The following is a 21,367-nucleotide window of genomic DNA, read 5'->3' on the forward strand; positions in this document are numbered from 1 at the left end:
CATTCCATCCAATAGCTACAGAATACACATTTTTTTCTTAACAGCACAGTGGAATATACTCTAAGACAGATCAGATGTTCAGTCACAAAGTAAGTCCTATTACATTTTTGTTTTGTTTTGTTTGAGATGAAGTCTCATTCTGTTGCACAGTTTGGAGCAGAGTGGCGTGATTATAGCTCACTGCAGCCCTGAACTACTGGGCTGGGATTACAAGCATGAACTGCCACACCCAGACCACATTTTTTAAACACTGGAATTATGTCAAGTATCTGTTCTGACCACAGTGGAATAAAACCAGAAATCAATAACACAAGGAACATTGGAAACTGTACAAATTCATAAAAATTAAACAACATGCTCCCAAACAATGTGTCGATAAAGAAATTAAAAATGAAATTAAAAAAATTTTTGAGACAAATGAAACTGGAAGCACAACATATCAAAATCTGTGGGATACAGCTAAAGTGATTCTAAGAGAAAGTTTATAGCAAACAGAAACCTATATCAAAAAAATATAAAGACTTCAAATAAATAACTTAATGATGTACCTCAAAGGATGAAAAAAATACAAGAACAAATCAAACCAAAAATTAGCAGAAGGAAAGCAAGTCTCAATAGAACATATCTGTAGTCCAAGCTATTCAGATGCCTGAGGCAGGAAGATTGTGAGTTCAAGCCAAGCATAGGCAAAATAGCAAGAACCCGAAAAAAAAAAAAAGTACAAAGAAAGAACAGATATCAGGATAGATATTTAAATAAAATGGAGACTAAAAAACAATACAACAGATAAATAAAGTTTATTTTTTTGAAGAAAAAATTACTATAGCTAAACTATGGGAAAAAGAATGAATACGTTAAATTAGATACACACAAAAAAGGAGGTATTACTACTGATATTCAGATATACAAAGGATTATTAGAGACTACTATAAACAACTATACACCAATGAATTGGAAAATTTGGAAAAAATGGACAAATTTCTGTATATATACAACACCAAGACTAAATCATAAAATTTTAGTGCCATTTGCAACAACATGGATGGACAGGTAGGACATTATGCTAAGTAAAATAAGCAAGATACCAAAAAGTACAGCAAAATCTCACTTACATGTAGAATCTAAGATAGTCAAACTCATAATAGCATAGAGGAGTAGTGGTTTCCAGGATCTGGGTGCATGGAAAGGAGATGGGGAATGTCTGATCAAAAGTTATAAAGTTTAAGTTATTCAAGATTAGTAAATTATGGAGAACATAATGAACAGCATGATGACAATAGTTAATACAGTATTTTATATTGAAATGTGCTAAGAGAATAGATCTTAAATTAAATCTTGGCACACACACATACACACACATATAATAGCTGTAGAGGTGATAGACTAATTAACTGGATTTTGGTGTTCATTTCACATTACATATGTATATCAAAACATCAAGTTGTACACCTTAAATATATGCAACTTTTTATATGTCAATGTTATCTCTATAGAATTGTTTTTTTAAAAGAATTTATTGGCCCATATGTTGATATTTGTTTGAAATGGATAAGCAGTAAAAAGGGGTTCAGTACATAATTCTTCATATTTTGGTATATGCTTAACATTTTTCATAATAAAAAGATTGGTTAGAGATTTGCTTTGGATAAGAAAAGCACAGCCCAAGGTTTCAATAATAGATACTTCTGGAATGTAAACTTAAGTAAGTTCATCTTCATTTCAGAGGTATATGCATTGCTGGAACTTATTTAAATAAATACTATCAATTTTATAATTCAAAAAAATGAAAGATATACTTTAAATGTTGCCTACTGGTAGCTGGCTTCCTATAGGATGTGAGTTAGTAGACTATAATTTAGGCTTTCTAACCCTGTGAAGACACTTAAATTAACCAGGGAAACTTTCATATAACAGTAGTCCCAGGCTTCCACTTCCAAAGAGTAATTTAATGGCTCTGGATGGGACTCAGACATTGTTTTTTTTAAGTCTGGGAGGTGTTCCTTACGTGGAGCACAGACTGAGCACATTGGTTCACGTTGTCAGTTACCAGCTCCTCATTGTACATTACAATAACCTGAAAAGCTTTCAAAAATCTCCATTCCTGGGCCCCAGAACAGAGGAATGACATGAGAAAGTTTGGAGTTCCTCCAGGAAAACTTTTGGTTTCCTGTGATTAAATAACTCAAATACTTTGCGCTCCAAATTTTTGCAATCTCACTTCCTGCAATACGTTCATTACTGTTTCCTGCCTTCCAGTTTAGATAAGAGATGATCCTTATTCATGAAATTTTCCTTCAGTTAGGATGTAGGATAACATATGACCTGAGGGACAGAGGCCATGAGAAGAAACAAGGTAAAATGGAGAACATAGATGTAGAATTTAAAGCCCAAATAAAATTAAGTAAAATAGCAAATGTAAGAGCTATTATTCCTGACCATTTACCATATGCCAACACAGTTCTAAGTATGTTACGTGTATTATGTTATTTCAGTATAACAACAGTTTACAACGTAGGTATTTTTCTTATATCCATTTCAGAGATTTTAAAAAACAGATGCATAAAGAAAGAAAATTACTCATCAAGGGGTTGGACAGAGATAGCAATCCCTGAAGTTTGGCACCAGATCTTGCTTTCTTAACCACAAGGCTACTGACTAGAGCAGAGTCTGCAATGTCAGAACTGTACTCACAATAATATTAGCATGCCATTTGCCTTTTTCCTTCTCATACATATACACTAGAATTTTTTACCATATATTTAGAAGGCTGACATAGAAGGCTGAACCAATGTGTGCCCCATATCCAATGTACAATATTACAGAATCACACTTGGATAAAAAATGGATTCAAAGTGCAAGATAGATGAATGGATTTTACTGGAACAGAGTACAAAAGTTTATTGATAGAATTACAGATTCCATACTGCAATGAATCTTTAAGGATTTAGCACTCATTGAATTTTGGTGTGGTATCAAAGAATATCCACAATTAATTGAAACAGCTATGGAAGTGCTCTTTTCAAAGTGTTTAATTGTATGAAGATATTTAAATTTTTTATCAAAAATATTCCCAGATATCATGCTGCATAGAGATAATAGAAGATTGTTAACTAGGAGTTTCTTCTTTGGCCTTCAAAATAGCTAATGATAAAGATAAACATATTTTATTACTCTGTTTATTCCAGGAGTACTTATTCTGAAAGTCTTCGAAATATATAAATCCTTCATCATTTGTGATGATAAAATGTAATCTATGCTGTATTCTTTATCTAAGGATTATACTTTAGTCTCACCCTTTGCTAGATTCCCTAACTATTAATAGGTTGAATGTGTGCTCCGAATTCATATGTGGAAGCCCTAAATTACAATATCTCAGAATGTGACTGCATTTGACGATAGGGCCTTAAAAGAAGTAGTTAATTTAAAATGAAGCCAGTAGAGTGTGTTCTAATCCAATCTGAATGCTGTCCTTATAAGAAGAGAAAATTTGGATTCAGACGTGTGGAGAGAGGCCTCAGCAACCAAACCTGCTGAATTGAATCCTTGATCTTTCCTTTCAGTCTCCATCACTGTAAGAAAATAAATTCTGTTACTTAAGCCACCCAGTCTGTGTTATTTTATGGCAGCCCTAGCAAACTAATATATCAACCTAAAATATTTGATTGATATAAAATGTCCTATTTTCTAAAGAAAATTATTTCTAAATTGTGGTGGGGGTATACTTTCCACACTAGTATTAATGGGAGCTCTTATACTGGCATTTAATACCTCACAAGTTTACAACATGTTTTTATAAACACCTGAGTACCCCATATCAGCTTAAAAATTCAGATATTATAGATACAATTGAAGTATGCTTTATACCTGCCCTGAGCCATTACCCTTAATTCAGTGACTAAGAGACAGGGGCGTAGCATATACAGTGTGAATACACTGGATAGAGAGATGTTTCACATCCCAGGCAGGAGAGTCTGATGACACAAAATTTTATCACACTGCTTAGAATTGTATGCAATTTAAAACTTAAAAATTGTTTATTTCTAAGTTGTCCATTTACTATTTTTGGACTGTGACAGTGGGTAAATGAAAGCTCAAAAAGCATAAATCTTGGATAAGAAGGATATACTGTATACCATACATGCCCTTTGACTATTTTCTTTTCATTTAATATTATGTTCAGTACTGTATCCATGTTGATAAGTAACTCTAATTATTTAATGTTAACGTGTTGCTCTGTTTATGAATATACCACTCTTCTCTTTTTGATGTGTGTGCTAGTTGATGCCAGCTTTTGCTTAAAATTTACACTAAACGTTTCTGTTCATATTTCTTGGTCCATACATAAAAGAGAATCTCTAGGATTATCCCTGTAAATTTAACTGCTGGTTCTAAGGATATAAACATCTTTATCATTACAAGATATGTCAACATTGCTCTTCACAGAGGTTGTACCAATTTATTTTCTCAGCAGTATATGAACTATGCCATTACATCCCTGTCAAAACTTGGCATTCATTATCTGGATTTTTCTAAATTTTGTCAATTGATATTTATAATAAGAAATGTTATTATAATTTTAATTTCACTTTGAGGTGCCTAGTGAAACTGGTTATCTTCTCCTTTGTTTATTGGCTATTCATGTTTTCTCATGTGAATCATTTTTTGAAACATAACTTACTTAGTTTTTGTTATTTGCTGATACTTTTTCTTATTGATTTATAAAATCTTTTTTATTGTTATTACAAAATTTTGTCAGCTATATGCATTGAAAATATCTTCCAGAATGTAGTTTTTCCTTTCATTTTATATTTTGTTGTGAGAAAATATTGACTAGATTTAGCAATTTGTATTGGCTCCCGCCGGAGGTCATGGCGCTTGCGAAGGCGAGGTCATCAGTTCAAGGCTAACCTGAGCAACCTCATAAGCTCAAACTGATTGGCAAAAAAAAAAAAAAAAAAAAAAAAAAAAGATTTAGCAATTTGTATACAGTTTATGCTTTTGCATTTTTGCTTTTTTCAAAAGTTTGCTTTTCCTATTTAGAAAATTAATATACCTAGAATTCATTATTTATATACTATGAGATACAGATCAAAATTGATTTTATATACATAGCTAATTTTCCCTATATCAATGAAGACTTTTATTTTTCATTAATTTTTAATGCTACTTCTGCCAACTGGCATTAGCTTTTCTTTTTTTTTTTGTTAGAGACAGGGTTTCACCATGTTGGCCAGGATGTTGGTCTTGATCTCGTGATCCGCCCACCTTGGCCTACCAAAGTGCTGAGATTACAGGCATGCGCCACCACGCCCAGTATGGCATTAGCTTTTCAAGGATCCATAGGTCCATGCTTGACATCTGAGTATATTGATCTTTTTGACAATGAAAAATTGCTAAGTTTTTATATCAGAACTCTAAAAAATGCTTCATAGTATGTTTCCTTTTAAATATTTATTGGACTTGGTTCATTCAAGTGGCTGCCTTCTACCCATAGATCTTAGAATAGGCAATGAAGATGAGGATGGTTCCTGTTTAAATGAGTCAGTTTTTAGTACTCTTACATTTACCTGGTATGTCTTATTTGTTTTTGTTATTTTTGTTTTAATGCAAGTAAGTTAAATTATATGAAAAAAATGAAAATTAAAATAAAACCATATAGATGTTTAATCTAATTTAGTTAATCAAAATGATATCTATTCTAACATTTTAATTTTCATATACTGCATAATAGGGTACTTGGAGCATATTTCTTTTTTTGTATAACCTCATCTTAATTTTCTTAAGTTGTTTAATTTTTCTGGGTACATAGTAGATATATATATATTTATGGGGTACATGAGATGTTTTGACACAGGCATGTAATGAAGAAATAAGCACATCACAGGGAATGGCATATTCATCCCGTCAAGCATTTGTCCTCTGAGTTACAAACAATCCAATGACATTCTTTATTTTAAAAATGTACAATTGTTATTATTGACTATAGTCATCCTATTGTACTGCTAAATAGTAGGTCTTATTCATTCTTTCTATTTTTTTTAACCATTTGACCTTCCCCACCTCCCAGTACCCCCACTACCCTTCCCAGACTCTATTTTTTGATCAGCTTATTTGACTTTTATCTGTATAGTTATTTGAGCTCCTTATATATTCTGGTTATTCATCCACTACCAAAAGGGTAGTTTGCAAATATTTACTCCCATCCTATGGGTTGTCTCTTCACTTTGTTGATTGTATCATTTGTTATACAGAAGCTCTTTAACTTTGTATGATCCCATTTGTCCATTTTTGCTTTGGTTGCCAGTGCTTGTGAAGTCTTACTCAAGAAATCTATGCCCAGACCAATGTGGAAATGTTTGGCTATATCTCCTCCCAAATCTCATCTTTAATTTTAGTTCCTATAATCCTCACATGTTATGGGAGGGACTTGGTGGGAGGTAATTTAATCATGGGCATAGTTACTGTCATGCTGTTCTCAAGATAGTGAGTTCTTATGAGATCTGATGGCTATATAAGCAGTTTTTCCTGCTTTTTCTCAGCACGTCTCCTTCCAGCCATCATGTGAAGAAAGTTGTGTTTACCTCCTCTTCCACCATGATTGCAAGTTTTCTGAGGCCTCCCCAGCCATACTGAATTGTGAGTCAATTAAACCTCTTTTCTTTATAAATTTCCCAGTCTCAGGCAGTTCTTTATGGCAGTGTGAGAATGGACTGTTATGTTAAATTGGTACCGCAGAGAGTGGTGTGCTGCTGTAAAGATATCAAATGTAGAAGCAACTTCGGAACTGAGTAGTAGGCAGAGGTTGAAACAGTTTGGAGGGCTCAAGAGAAGACAGGAAAATGTGGGAAAGTTGGAAACTTTCTAGAGATTTGTTAAATGGCTTTGACCGAAATGCTGATAGTGATATGAACAATGAAGTTCAGGCTGAGGCAATCTCAGATGGAGATGAGAAACTTGTTGGGAACTGGAGTAATGGTCACTCTTGCTATGCAAAGAGACTGGTGGGATTTTCCCCCTGCCCTAGATATTTTTAGAGCTTGTAACTTGAAAGAAATGATTAAGGGTATCTGATGGAAGAAATTTTTTTTTTTAATTGAATTTTAGGTTTTGGGGTACACATGAAGAACATGCAAGATAGTTGCATAGGTACATACACGGCAGTGTGATTTGCTGCCTTCCTCCCCTTCACCTATATCTGGCATTTCTCCCCATGCTCTCTCTCCCCAACTCCCTACCCCCCACTGTCCCTCCCATATTCCCCTAACAGACCCCAGTGTGTAGTGCTCCCCTCCCTGTTTCCATGTGTTCTCATTGTTCAACACCTACCTATGAGTGAGAACGTGTGGTATTTCATTTTCTGTTCTTGCATCAGTTTGCTGAGAATGATGTTCTCCAGGTTCATCCATGTCCCTGCAAAGGACATGAATTCATCATTTTTGATGGCTGCATAATATTCCATGGTGTATATGTGCCACATTTTCCCTGTCCAGTCTATCATCGATGGGCATTTGGGTTGGCTCCAGGTCTTTGCTATTGTAAACAGTGCTGCAATAAACATTCGTGTGCATATGTCCTTATAGTAGAATGATTTATAATCCTCTGGATATATACCCAGTAATGGGATTGCTGGGTCAAATGAAATTTCTATTTCTAGGTCCTTGAGGAATTGCCACACTGTCTTCCACGATGGTTGAACTAATTTACACTCCCACCAACAGTGTAAAAGTGTTTCTATTTCTCCACATCCTCTCCAGCATCTATTGTCTCCAGATTTTTTAATGATCGCCATTCTAACTGGCGTGAGATGGTATCTCAATGTAGTTTTGATTTGCATTTCTCTAATGACCAGTGATGATGAGCATTTTTTCATATGTTTGTTGGCCTCATGTATGTCTTCTTTTGTAAAGTGTCTGTTCATATCCTTTGCCCACTTTTGAATGGGCTTGTTTTTTTCCTGTAAATCTGTTTGAGTTCTTTGTAAATTCTGGATATCAGCCCTTTGTCGGATGGGTAAACTGCAAACATTTTTTCCCATTCTGTTGGTTGTAGATTCACTCTAATGACTGTTTCTTTTGACGTGCAGAAGCTGTGGAGTTTGATTAGGTCCCATTTGTCTATTTTGGCTTTTGTTGCCAATGCTTTTGGTGTTTTGGTCATGAAGTCCTTGCCTACTCGTAGGTCCTGAATTGTTTTGCCTAGATTTTCTTCTAGGGTTTTTATGGTGTTAGGTCTTATTAGGTTATGTTTAAGTCTTTAATCCATCTGGAGTTAATTTTAGTGTAAGGTGACAGGAAGGGGTCCAGTTTCTGCTTTCTGCACATGGCTAGCCAGTTTTCCCAACACCATTTATTAAACAGAGTATCCTTTCCCCATTGCTTGTTTTTGTCAGGTTCATCAAAGATCAGATGGTTGTAGATATGTTGTATTGCCTCCGAGGCCTCTGTTCTGTTCCATTGGTCTATATCTCTGTTTTGGTACCAGTACCATGCTGTTTTGACTACTGTAGCCTTGCAGTATAGTTTGAAGCCCAATAATGTGATGCCTCCTGCTGTGTTCTTTTTGTTTAGAATTGACTTGGCTATGCGGGCTCTCTTTTGGTTCCATATAAAGTTTAAGGTGGCTTTTTCCAGTTCTGTGAAGGTCATTGGTAGCTTGATGGGGATAGCATTGAATCTATAAATTACTTTGGGCAGTATGGCCATTTTCACGATATTGATTCTTCCTAACCATGAACATGGAATGTTTCTCCATCTGTTTGTGTCCTCTCTTATTTCGTTGAGCAGTGGTTTGTCGTTCTCCTTGAAGAGGTCCTTTACGTTCCTTGTGAGTTGTATTCCTAGGTATTTTATTCTCTTTGTAGCAATTGTGAATGGTAGTTCATTCTTGATTTGGCTCTCTTTAAGTCTGTTATTGGTGTATAGGAATGCTTGTGATTTTTGCACATTGATTTTGTATCCTGAGACTTTGCTGAAGTTGTTTATCAGTTTCAGGAGTTTTTGGGCTGAGACGATGGGGTCTTCTAGATATACAATCATGTCGTTTGCAAATAGAGACAATTTGGCTTCCACCTTTCCTATTTGAATACCCTTTATTTCTTTTTCTTGCCTGACTGCTCTGACAAGAACTTCCAGTACTATATTGAATAGGAGTGGTGAGAGAGGGAATCCTTGTCTCGTGCCAGATTTCAAAGGGAATGCTTCCAGTTTTTGCCCATTCAGTAACATATTGGCTGTTGGTTTGTCATAAATAGCTTTTATTATTTTGAGATACGTTCTATCAATACCAAGTTTATTGAGGGTTTTTAGCATAAAGGGCTGTTTAATTTTGTCAAAGGCTTTCTCTGCATCAATTGAGATAATGATGTGGTTTTTGTCTTTGGTTCTGTTTATGTGGTGAATTACGTTTATAGACTTGCGTGCATATGTTGAACCAGCCTTGCATCCCCGGGATGAATCCTACTTGATCATGCTGGATAAGCTTTTTGATGTGCTGTTGCAATCGGCTTGCCAGTGTTTTATTGAAGATTTTTGCATCTATGTTCATCATAGATATTGGCCTGAAGTTTTCTTTTCTTGTTGAATCTCTGCTGGGTTTTGGTATCAGGATGATGTTGGTCTCATAAAATGTTTTGGGAAGGATTCCCTGTTTTTGGATTATTTGGAATAGTTTCAGAAGGAATGGTACCAGCTCCTCTTTTTGTGTCTGGTAGAATTCATCTGTAAACCCATCTGGACCTGGGCTTTTTTTTGTGTGGTAGGCTCTTAATTGCTGCCTCAACTTCATATCTAGTTATTGGTCTGTTCAGGGTTTCGGCTTCTTCCTGGTTTAGGCTTGGGAGGAGGCAAGTATCCAGGAATTTATCCATTTCTCTGATGGAAGAAATTTCTAAGTGGCAAAGCATTCAAGAGAAAGCAGAGCATAAAAGTTTTGAAAATGTGAAGCCTGATGATGTAATAGAAAAAGAATTCTGGGGAGAAATTCAAGCTGGCTGCAGAAATTTGTATAAGTAACAAGGATACAAATGTTAACCACCAAGACAATGGGTAAAATGTCTGCAGGGCATATAACAGACCTTTTTGGCAGCCCTGCCTATCATAGGCCCAGAGGACTAACATTGAAAAATTATTTCTTGGTCTGGGCCCAGCTTCCCCTTGCTCTATGCAACCTAAACACATGGTGTCCTGCATCCCAGCTGCTTCAGCTTCAGTTGTAGCTAAAAGGGGCCAACATACAGCTCAGGCCATTGCTTCAGTGGGTCCAAGCACCAAACCTTGGCAGTGTACATGTGACGCTGGGCTTGCAAATATGCAGAAGTCAAGAATTGAGGTTTGGGAACCTCCACTTAGATTTCAGAGGATGTATGGAAATGCCTAAATGTCCAGGCAGAAGTTTGCTACAGGGGCAGAACCCTCATGGAGAACCTTTGCTAGGGCAGTATGGAAGAAATGTGGGGTCAGAGTCCCCACACAGAATTCCCACTGGGGCACTGCCTACTGGAGTTACAAGAAGAGGGCCACTTTCCTCCAGACCCCAGAATAGTAGATCCACTTACAGCCTGCACCATGCAGATAGTCAATGCCGGTCCATGAAAGCAACTGGGAGGGAGGCTGTACCCTGCAAAGCAACAGAGGTGGAGCTGCCCGAGGCCATGAAAGCCTACTTCTTGCCTCAGCATGACCTGGATGTGAGATATGGAGTCAAAAGAGATCATTTTGAAACATTTAGGTTTAATGACTACCCCCATTTGATTTCAGACTTGCATGGAATCATGGAATCTGTAGCCTTTCTGTTTTTACCAGTCTCTCTCATTGAAATAGCTGTATTTACCAAATGCTAGTAACCTCATTGTATCTAGGAAGTAATTAACTTGCTCTTGATTTTACAGGCTCATAGGCTGAAGACACTTGCTTTGTCTAAGATGAGACTTTGGACTTGGACTTTTGCATTAATGCTGAATGAGTTAAGACTTTGGGGGACTGTTGGAAAGGCATGGTTGTGTTTTGAAATGTGAAGACATGAGGTTTGGGAGGGTCCAGGGGCTGAATGATATAGTTTGGCTGTGTCCTGTGCTCATATCTCATCTTGAATTATAGTTCCCATAAAACCCACATGTCATGGGAGGGATCTGGTGGGAGGTAATATAATTATGGAGGTCGCTATCCTCATGCTGTTCTCATGATAGTGACTGAGTTCTCACAAGATCTGATGGCATTATAAGTGGCTTTCCCTTACCTGTGCTCGGCACTTCTCCTTCCTGTCATAATGTGAAAAAGTACGTGTTTGCTTTCCCTTCTGCCATTATCGTAAGTTTCCTGAGGCATCCCCCCCCCCCCATGCAGAACTGTGAGCCAATTAAACTTGTTTCCTTTATAAATTACCCAATCTCAGGCAGTTCTCTTTAGTACTTTAAATATGTCATGCCACTCTCTCCTGGACTGTAAGGTTTCCACTGAAAAGTCTGCTATCAGACATGTTAAAGAACCATTGTATGATATTTTTTTCTTTGATCTTGCTGCTTTTAGAACCCTTTCTTTATCCTTTACCTTTGGGAGTTTGATTATTTAATGCCTTAAGATAGTCTTCCTTGGTTTTATTCTGCTTGGTGTTCTATAACCTTGTACTTGGATATTGATATCTTTCTCTAGGTTTGGGGAACTCTCTGTTAGTATCACTTCAGAAAAACTTTCACTACTATGACTGTAGTGGGTCAGACTTGAGGCTAGCATAGTGCCGGGTCTCACCAAGGTCTGCAAAGCTACTGTCTGACTGGGGCTGTACAATCCACAGGTGGAAAAGTCACTCAGGCCTCTGTTCTTCTCTTCAGGGCTGTGAGGTCCCTGGGGCTATGGTTGGATCCAGAAGTGCCATCCATCTTCTTCTGCCTCTACTGAGGCAAATTTCTATATCTTTGAATATTCAAGCTTTTAGCAGAAAAATGTTGGAAAAAATTTTGGAGGAATTGATGAATTATCTTTAATTTCTGTAGGCCTAACAAATATCTGATTCATGGAATATGTTTCATTTTAAAGTTGTATCTAATATAAACAAAGTCTAAAACATTAATAATTTACAAACAGTATTGGTATGGGGGTGAGATCTCTATTGTAGAAGAGTTATTCATTTTCCTCAGGAGTAAAAACATATTAAATGAATTATCCACAAGAATGTAGAATGTGTTTAGGTCATGTGTTTAGCTTCACCCTTATGTATGGGTTAATGCTCTTCTCAAACGACTTGGTGGAGAGAGTTTGGTCCCTTTTTTGCCCTTTCACCTTCTACCATGTGAAGATAAAGCATTCCAGAGAAGGTATCAACAAGGCTTCATCTTTGAAGCAGAGACTGGGCCCTTACTAGGCATCAACTCTGCTGGTGCCTTGATCTTAAACTCCCAGCCTTCAGAAATGGAAGAAACAAATTTCTGTTTATTATAATTTACCTTGTCTCAGTTATTTGATTACAGCAGCACAAATGGCCTGAGACAGGGGCAGAACCCAAGGATGGTATGTCCCAGATTTCATGTCAGTTCAAGGTTAAGAATCTAGCGGGAGTATGGCCAATCTGGAGTAAGGTCTCAGTTACTGCTAAATCTATACAAGCCCTGCTCCTACAGAGCCTGCAATTGAGGCATCAACCACACCCTGCTGGTGTTATTATGGAAAATCTTCGAGAACCAAGGCGAAGAGTATTTAGAGGTATAGCTGAATGTGAACTAATTGTTTCTTTTTGGGAGGAGTTTGTTCCATGGATTAAGGAAGAAACAATAAAGAAGGAATTTGTGGTATGCAAAATTCTTTGACTTGCACACTCAAAAAGAGTTTGTAAATTTCTTGTTTCTCCTCCTGCTGACTCAAGTTGAAACCAATGTAGTTAATAAATCACATCATACATGTTCATTCCAGCCTGGTCCACCAAGTGGGAAAATGGAGACCTGGGAAAAGATGAAAGTCTATTTCCTGGTAACTGTGATTAGAGTAGCCATAGCAGCCTTTAATTAGATTGCTTTTCTTGTCCTTTCTGTTTACCAGGAGCTTCAGTCACCTGTAGATTAGGAGGAAGGAGAACAGAGGGTCTCAGTTAGTGCATGTCATTAAAAAGAAAGCAAAAACTTGATTCTGATTTGGATAAATTGTGTTCATTGGGTCAGTTTCCAATCTGAGGCTCAATAGTAGCTATATACCCCAAAGATCTCATGTCTTAAGCAGCTCTGGCCGATTTCCTGCTTGTTTTTAAATTCACTATTATGTATACAATATCATACTCGGCCTTCTTGAGAGAATAATGTGAAGTTCCCAAAGAGAAATTCCTCATGTGGGAAGGAGCCAAATGGGAATTAAGTATCCCCTATGCTAGTATAAGAATAAAGGAGAAATCTCTCATCCGTGTGCTTGTGTATCTTCGAGAGCTTTGTTTTAGGACTCATATTAATTAGTGAACTGAACCAGTTAACTCAGGCAACTCATACAAATAGTCTTTTCATCCCTATGCACTACGTTTTGGAAGCAAACATCTTATTAATAAAAATTAAGAACTTAAAACAATTTATTTAAGCAGAAGTATTTCATCATGATTAAAGTGGGGATTATGGAAACACTCAATTGAGTTACATTCCAGGTCTGCCACTTATTAGCTCTGTACCTCAGCTTTATCTTACCAGGTCTATGTTTTGGGCCAGTAGTTTGACCTCCCTATACCCCAGTTTTTCCATCTGTAAAATGGAAAAACTGCTTACCCATGTAATTGTGAAAGTTAAATGTTTGTTATATGTAAGGTGCTTAGAATCATACCTGGCATATAGAGAGCAAGCAATGGTATTTGTTATTATTATATTACTTTTTCCTTTTAAAGTGAAATATTTAGAAATACTTAGAAATGCAAAGTGAAAGTCTATGGTTAACTTGATATTTGAGATTTATGTCGGACCTGTATGATTCAGTTTCTTAGAAGCTATTCAATTGCATTGCCTTTAAAAAAATTACCTAAAATGTAATTTCTATTTCAATTTTGAGTTAACAGAACAAACATATTCATTACAACTAACCCTTAAGCTAAGGATCTCCCACAGCAGTGATTGTCAAACTTAATTATATATCAGAATCACCTGGAGCATTGTTCAACTACAAATTTCTGGGTCCATACTCAGAGTTTCTCATTCAATATGCTTAGAGTAAAGCCTGAAATATTGCATTTCTAAGTATTTCAAATATAATGTTAATGCTGCTGGTCTGGGGACCACTCTTGAAAACCATTGTCTTAGTAAAAGAAATCTACTGTTTGTTGAGGAGATAATTTTCGAAATTTAAATAGTAAATTTATTCTGTGTATGCATGTACATATATAAAGTGATTATTTAAAAGATGTGTAAAATAATATATAATTTACTACATAGTCACAAAGGTAAGACTTACAAAATAAAATTATATAAATACAAATATGTAGGAGGTTTAATATCCATGTGATGCTTTTAATTAAGTGCTAAGTGATTTTAAAGCAACTAACAGAAAAATTATTCAACAAGCAGTTAGAAATTCTCTTGAAACAGATGAAAAATAGCAAAACTCCATACAGAAATAGAAATTAGTTAAAGGAAACAAATTGAAATAATAGATCTGAAAAATACTGTAAGATAAACTTTTAAAGCTTGCTAGACTGACTCAGATGGCATGGCAGAGGACAGAATTGTTAAAAGTCCAATCTGAATACCGATCTACAGATTGGAATCAGTTACTCCAATCTGACTAACATAGAGAAAATAGACTGAAAAAAACAAATAAATAGAGCCTCAAGGACATATAGAATAATAAACCATCTAACATTTGTGTCTTTAGAGAGGAGAAAACAAGATAGGATGAAAGAGCATTCAAAAAAATCATGTTTAAAACTTTCCAAATCTAGCAAAATGTATAAGCCCACAAAGTCAAAACATTGACATGAGTCTACATGGAAAATCCCAAGAAATCTGCATACCAAATAAACAAAACTTCTAAAATTAGTAAATGAGGTTAGCCAAGCCACATGACACATATCAAGGCATGAAAATCCATAGCATTTTTGTATACTAACAATGAGCATGTAGAAAAAAAATTTTAAAGTGCCATAATAATTATAATCACTCCAAAGAAAATTAAATACTTATGTATTCACTGAAAGACTTAATTTTAGGTAGAACAGTTTCTCTCATTTTATTCACTTAAACATGTACAGAATCTGTATGCTGAAAATTACAAAATTCTGGTTAAAGAAATGAAGGAAGATAGAAATAAATGAAGAAATACATTGTTTATATGTATTGGAAGATTCAACATAGTAAAGGTGTTAATTCTTCCCAAATTGATTTTTAATTTTAACACAATTTCTGTAAAAATCCTGAAAATTGTTTTTATAGACCTAGAGCTTATCATAAAATTTACATGTAAAGGCACAGACCCTAGAATAGCTTAAAAAAAAAAATTAAGAGACATCTCCGTATAACCAATAGTAACATCTAAAAGTTACAACAGTGAGTACTGTATGATATTGATAGAGGCATAGACATAGAGGTCCATGGGAAGGAGTCCAAAAACAGACCCACACAAACTTGTTCAACTGATTTTTGACAAAAACACAAAAGTAATTCAATGAAGGAAAAATTGACTTTCAACAAATGGTATGGAAGTAATTGGACATCCAAGGCAAAATTATACATGGCCTAAACCTCACACTTCATACAAAAATTATATGCAAATGCATCAGATATTTAAATGTAAAACATAAAATTATAAAATTTTAGAAAAATAAGGAGAAAATCTTCATAATGTAGGATTAAGCAAAGACTTTGTAGACTTGAGAATAAAAATCACAATATATGAAAGGAAAAAATAATAAATTTGACCTCAACAAAATTTAAAACTTTTATTTTAGTTTGCAAAAGGTCCTCTGCTGTGAATGAAAAGATAAGCTACAGATTGAGAGAAAATAATTGCCAATTGCGTGTCAAAAAAAAGGACAAGGACCTAGAATATAGAATAATGGTCAAAATTCAATAGGGAAATAAAGAACAACTGTGCATCTAGAATTCTTTATCAAGTGAAAATATACCTGTCAAGTGAAAATATACCTGAACACTGAAGGTAATATGAAGTTAATTTGAAGTAAATTAAAATGAAGAATTTGTCACCACCACACCTGGACTATAAGAAATGCTAAAGAAAATTTTTCAGGCTGAAGCAAAATTAGACCAACTGCAAACTTGTGTGCCCATGAAGAAATATATACTTTTTAAAAATTTTAATTCCTTTTAATTTTAAAGCAAAAATTATTACACAATTATAAACAACAGGGTTTATAACAAAGTTGTGCTATACATAAAAACTGTAACACAATGATTGTGCATAGGGTAAATGAACCCACATGTTTCACTGTTTCTACTTTTATAATAAGTGCTATAATACTAACTTTAATATGCTGTAAAAAGTTAAGAATTTATACTATAATCCAGAAAAAAACACTAAAAATTATGTAAGCAGTACTACAGAATAAATGGACTTAATGAATATTTACAGAACATTTCTTCCAAAGGCTGAAGAGTACACATGGATTATTCTCAAGGATAGACCACATGTTATGTCACAAAACAAGTCTTAAAACATTAAGAAAATTAAAATAAAATTATGCATCTTCTCTGACCGCAATGCAATAAAATTAGAAATGAAAAATGACGATTATTGGAAACTATACAAGTACAAGATTAAATAGGCTCCTGAATGACCAGTGGGTCAAAGAATAAATTAAAAAGAAAATTTCTTCAAACAAATGATAATGGAAACATAATATACCTAAACCTATGGGATACAGCATAAGTAGTACTAACAGGGAAATTTATTGATATTAAGTGCCTACATAAAAAAGAAGAAAAACTTCAAATAAATAACCTTAAGATGCATGTTAAAGAACTAGAAAAGCAAGAACAAACTGATCATAAAAGTAATAGAAGAAAAGAAATAATAAAGATTAGAGCAGAAATAAATGAATTTGAATTGAATAAAACAATACAAAATATCAGTAAAACAAAAAATTGTTTTTTTTAAAATATCAACAAAATTGACATACCTTTTATAAGACTAAGGAAGAAAATAAGGGAGAAGACAAAAATAAATAAAATCAGAGATGAAAAGGGAGACATTACATTTCATATTGCAGAAAATCAAAGGATAATTGGTGGCCATTATGAGCAACTGTATGCCAATAAATTGGAAAATATACAAGATATGGATACATTCCTAGACACATACAACATACCAAGATTGAACCATGAAGAAATCCAAAACCTAAACAAACCAATAATAAAATTAAAGCCATAATAAAAAGTCTCTCAGTAAAGAAAAGCCTGAGACCCAACTGATTCACTGCTGAATTCTACCAAACATTTAAGGAATTAATACCAATTCTACCCAAACAATTTTTAAAAAAAATAGAGGATGAGGAAATACTTCAAAACTCATTTACAAGGCCATTGTTACCCTAATATTAAAACCAGGCAAAACCATATCAAAAAAAGAAAACTATAGGTTAATATCTGATGAATATCAATGTAAAAGTTCTCAACAAAATACTAGCAAACCAAATTGAACAATACATTAGAAAGATTGTGCATCATGACCAAGTAGGATTTATCCCAGTGATGCAAGGATGGTTCAACAAAAACAAATCTATCAACATGTTACATCATCAGCAGAATGAAGGACAAAAACCATATGATCATTTAAGTAGATGCTGAAAAGCATTTGATAAAATTCAACATCCTGGTCTGGCGTGATAGCTCACGCCTGTCATCTCAGCACTTTGGAAGGCTGAGGCAGGCATATCATGAAGTGAGGAGATCAAGACCATCCTGGGTAATATGGTGAAATCCCATCTCTACTAAAAATACAAAAATTAGCCGGGCGTGGTGGCACGTGCCTGTAGTCCCAGCTATTCCAGAGGCTGAGGCAGGAGAATCACCTGAACCCAGGAGGTGGAAGTTACAGGACTCCAGCCTGGTGACGAGCAAGACTCTGTCTTAAAATAAATAAATAAATACATAAAAATCAACATCCCTTTATCTTAAAAACCCTCAAAAAACTAGTTATAAAAGCAACATACCTCAACATAATAAAAACTATGTATGACAGACCCACAGCTAGTATCACATGGAATGAGGGAAAACTGAAAACATTTCCTCTAAGATCTTAGAAGATCTGAACACTATTAATGAACCTAAGCTAATTATATTTATAGAACACCATACCCAAGAACTATAGAATACATGTTATTTTCTTTTTTTTTTTCTTTCAGTAAGTAAAACAGGAGAGAACATTTTATTTATTTATTTATTTTTTTGCATTTTAGGTTTTGGGGTACATGTGCAGAACATGCAAGACATTTGCATAGGTACACACATGGCAGTGTGTTTTGCTGCCTTCCTCCCCTTCTTTTCAATTACAAATGGTATGTTCACTAAGATAAACCATATACTGGGCATTAAAACAAGTTTTGATAAATTTAAAGAATTTTGAATCATACAGAGCTCTCTAATCACTATGGAATTAAGTTATAAATTAGTGACAATAAAATATTTTAAAATATTTGGAAATTAACACATTTAATAAATAATCTATGGACAAATAGGAACCCAAAAGAGAATTTGCAAAGAACAATAATGAAAATACACAACATATCAAAATTTGTGGATGTATCTGAAGTAGTGCTTAAAGGAAGATTTCTATGTTAAACCAAAGAAGAGCAATATTCTAAAGTGAATCATTAGGGTTGCATCTAATAAATTATAACAGAATCAAAATAAACCAAGTGTATATATAAGAAAGAAAATAAATAATAAATATAAGCAAAGAACTCAATGAAATATAATCCTCTATAGAACATATCAATAAAATTAGTAAGGCTAACTAGACTTACCAAGAAAAAAAAGAGAAAAAATAAATTATAGTTATTAGGAATTGAAGAAATAAGATAAAATAAATAGGCCAGGTGCGGTGGCTCGCGCCTATAATCCCAGCACTTTTGGAGGCTGAGGCGGGTGGATCACGAGGTCAAGAGATCGAGACCATCCTGGTCAACATGGTGAAACCCCGTCTCTACTAAACATACAAAAAATTAGCCGAGCCTGGTGGAGCATGCCTGTAGTCCCAGCTACTCGGGAGGCTGAGGCAGAAGAATTGCCTGAACCCAGGAGGCGGAGGTTGCGGTGAGCCAAGATCGTGCCATTGCATTCCAGCCTGGGTAACAAGAGTGAAACTCCATCTCTAAATAAATAAATAAATAAATAAATAAATGTACTGAAAGCATAATATACAACTTGCCAAAAATTGATGCAAGATAAAACAGAAAACCTAAATGGTCCTGTGCCTAACACACTGTTCAATTTGCTATCAAAATCCTATCCATAAGGAAACCTCCAGCCCAAGTTCATTTACTAACAAATGAAATAAATAAATACATAAATAAATAACACAATATTACAAAAAGTTTTTGACAAAAATATGGAAAGAAGAAACATTTTATAATTGGTTTTATGATTCCAGTATAATTTTAATTTCAAAAACTAACAAAGATATTACTAAAAAAGAAAATTTTATAACTAAAGGAAAAAAAAAACAATGCTAGCAATTTTACTATGTACATATAAGAAGAATATATCTCTATTAAAGGACTAATTCTAAGAATGTGTGGCTGGCTTAACATTCACAAGCCAACCAATATAAGTCACCATATTAACACCAATAGAAGACAGAAACAATGCAATCATTTAAAAAATTATGAAAATAACTGTAAAAAAATTTATTCATGAAAACAATTCTCAGCAAACTAGGAAAAGATACTTTCTCAGCCAGACAAAGGGTATCTATGGAAAACCTGCTTAATGCAGAAATACTGAGAACTATTCCTCTGAGATCTGAAAAGGACCAAGGATGCCCATTTCCAACATTTATTTTGAATCTTCTACTGAAGATCCTTGCTGATTGCAGTAAGGGATTGAAGTATTTAGAAGATGAAAGTTATAAAAGAAATGAATAAAACCATGTCTATATATAGATGACATCATTTTTTTAACAGAAAATTGTAAGGAAAATAAAATATACTAAAAATAATAAATAATTTCACTGGTTACAAGATTAAAATTTAAAACTCAATTGTATTTTCATATACTGACAGTGAAAAATTTAAAACTTATAGAAATAATTTTACTTATAATGGGGTTTTAAAAACATAAAATATTTTGAAATAAATTTGACACAAAGGATATAAAAGACATTCACATTGAAGACTACAATATATTAATAACACATTCAATAAAAGGACCTGAATACATGGAGTTCATTTGGTAAAATTCATCAGTTCGAAAGCCTAATAATTAAGGCAACAATCTACCCCAAATTGATCTATAGATAAAATACAATCCCAAACAGAATCCCAGCAGGTGATTTTGTAAAAATTGATTCTAAAATTTATATGGAAATACAAGGGACCTAGAATTTCTAAAGCAATTTTGAAAGAAAAAAAAAAGAACAAATCTGAAAACGTACGTTATCTAACCCTAGTATTTACGGTAAAGCTGTAGTAATCAAGAGAATATGGTGCTGGAATGCGTATGGATAAACAGATCAGCACAATAGAATAGAATCCAGAAATATAAGCCTACACTGATGGCAAATCAAGTTTTGAAAAAGGTGCCAAAGGAATCCAATGGAAATAGGAAGTTTTTTTCAATAACAATTGGAGAATTGGATTGCCATATGGGAATCATTAACTTCAAAACACTATGTAATACCATATGCAAAGATTAACTCAAGCTATATTGCAGGCTAAAATATAATAGCTAAAACTATGAAACTTTTAGGAAAATAAACCTACAGACATAAACATTACAAATATATCTTTGTAACAGAGCTAAGCAAAAGCTTCCTAGACAGAATTAAGAAAGCAATAACCATGAACAGAAACCAATAACAGAAAAAGATCATAAATTAGATTTCACAAAAATTAAAAATCTGTCATTGAAAGACCAAAAAATGAATGCAAAGACTAGCATGTATTTGCAAATACATATCTGGCAAAAGACTGCTATCCTTAATATATATAAAGAATTTCTTGTAACCTAATAGTTAAAAGACAAAATTAACTAAAAGTCAGCAAAATATTTCTACAGATATCTGACAATGGAAGAGATACAAATAGCCAATAAGTACATAAGAAACTGCTCAGTGTCATTTCGTCAACACAAAAATTAAAGTCAGATGATACCCTCATATGTCACCAGAATGACTACAATGAAAAACTGATATCAGTAAGCTTTCAGGAGAATGTAGACCAGTTATAACTCTGCTACATTGCT

At 34.3% G+C, this 21,367-nt stretch overlaps 1 protein-coding gene and 1 long non-coding RNA gene across 10 annotated transcripts in view; one reads left to right on the forward strand and one right to left on the reverse strand.

The window, feature by feature from the left end:
- Positions 1–6,636, forward strand: part of LOC100408969 (phospholipid scramblase 1) — a 38,903-nt gene extending 32,267 nt beyond the window's left edge. For all 6 annotated transcript variants that reach the window (XR_004736151.3, XR_004736152.3, XR_013528577.1 and 3 more), the window contains one exon: positions 6,540–6,636. The gene's annotated coding sequence lies outside the window, so the exon portion shown is untranslated. The remainder of the gene's footprint in view (positions 1–6,539) is intronic.
- The window catches only part of LOC144579908 (uncharacterized), a 44,122-nt gene continuing 23,537 nt past the window's right edge, over positions 783–21,367 (reverse strand). The window contains exons 3-5 of one of the 4 annotated variants that reach the window (XR_013528580.1): positions 11,742–13,038; positions 7,327–10,678; positions 783–3,569 (exon numbers count right to left, since the gene is read on the reverse strand). This is a non-coding gene — a long non-coding RNA (uncharacterized LOC144579908). Of the gene's footprint in view, positions 13,039–21,367 lie in introns of all 4 variants that reach the window. The other 3 variants (XR_013528581.1, XR_013528578.1, XR_013528579.1) reach the window with 3 other exon arrangements.

The sequence above is a fragment of the Callithrix jacchus genome, chromosome 17, assembly GCF_049354715.1.
Source record: "Callithrix jacchus isolate 240 chromosome 17, calJac240_pri, whole genome shotgun sequence".
Taxonomy (NCBI): Eukaryota; Metazoa; Chordata; class Mammalia; order Primates; family Cebidae; genus Callithrix; species Callithrix jacchus.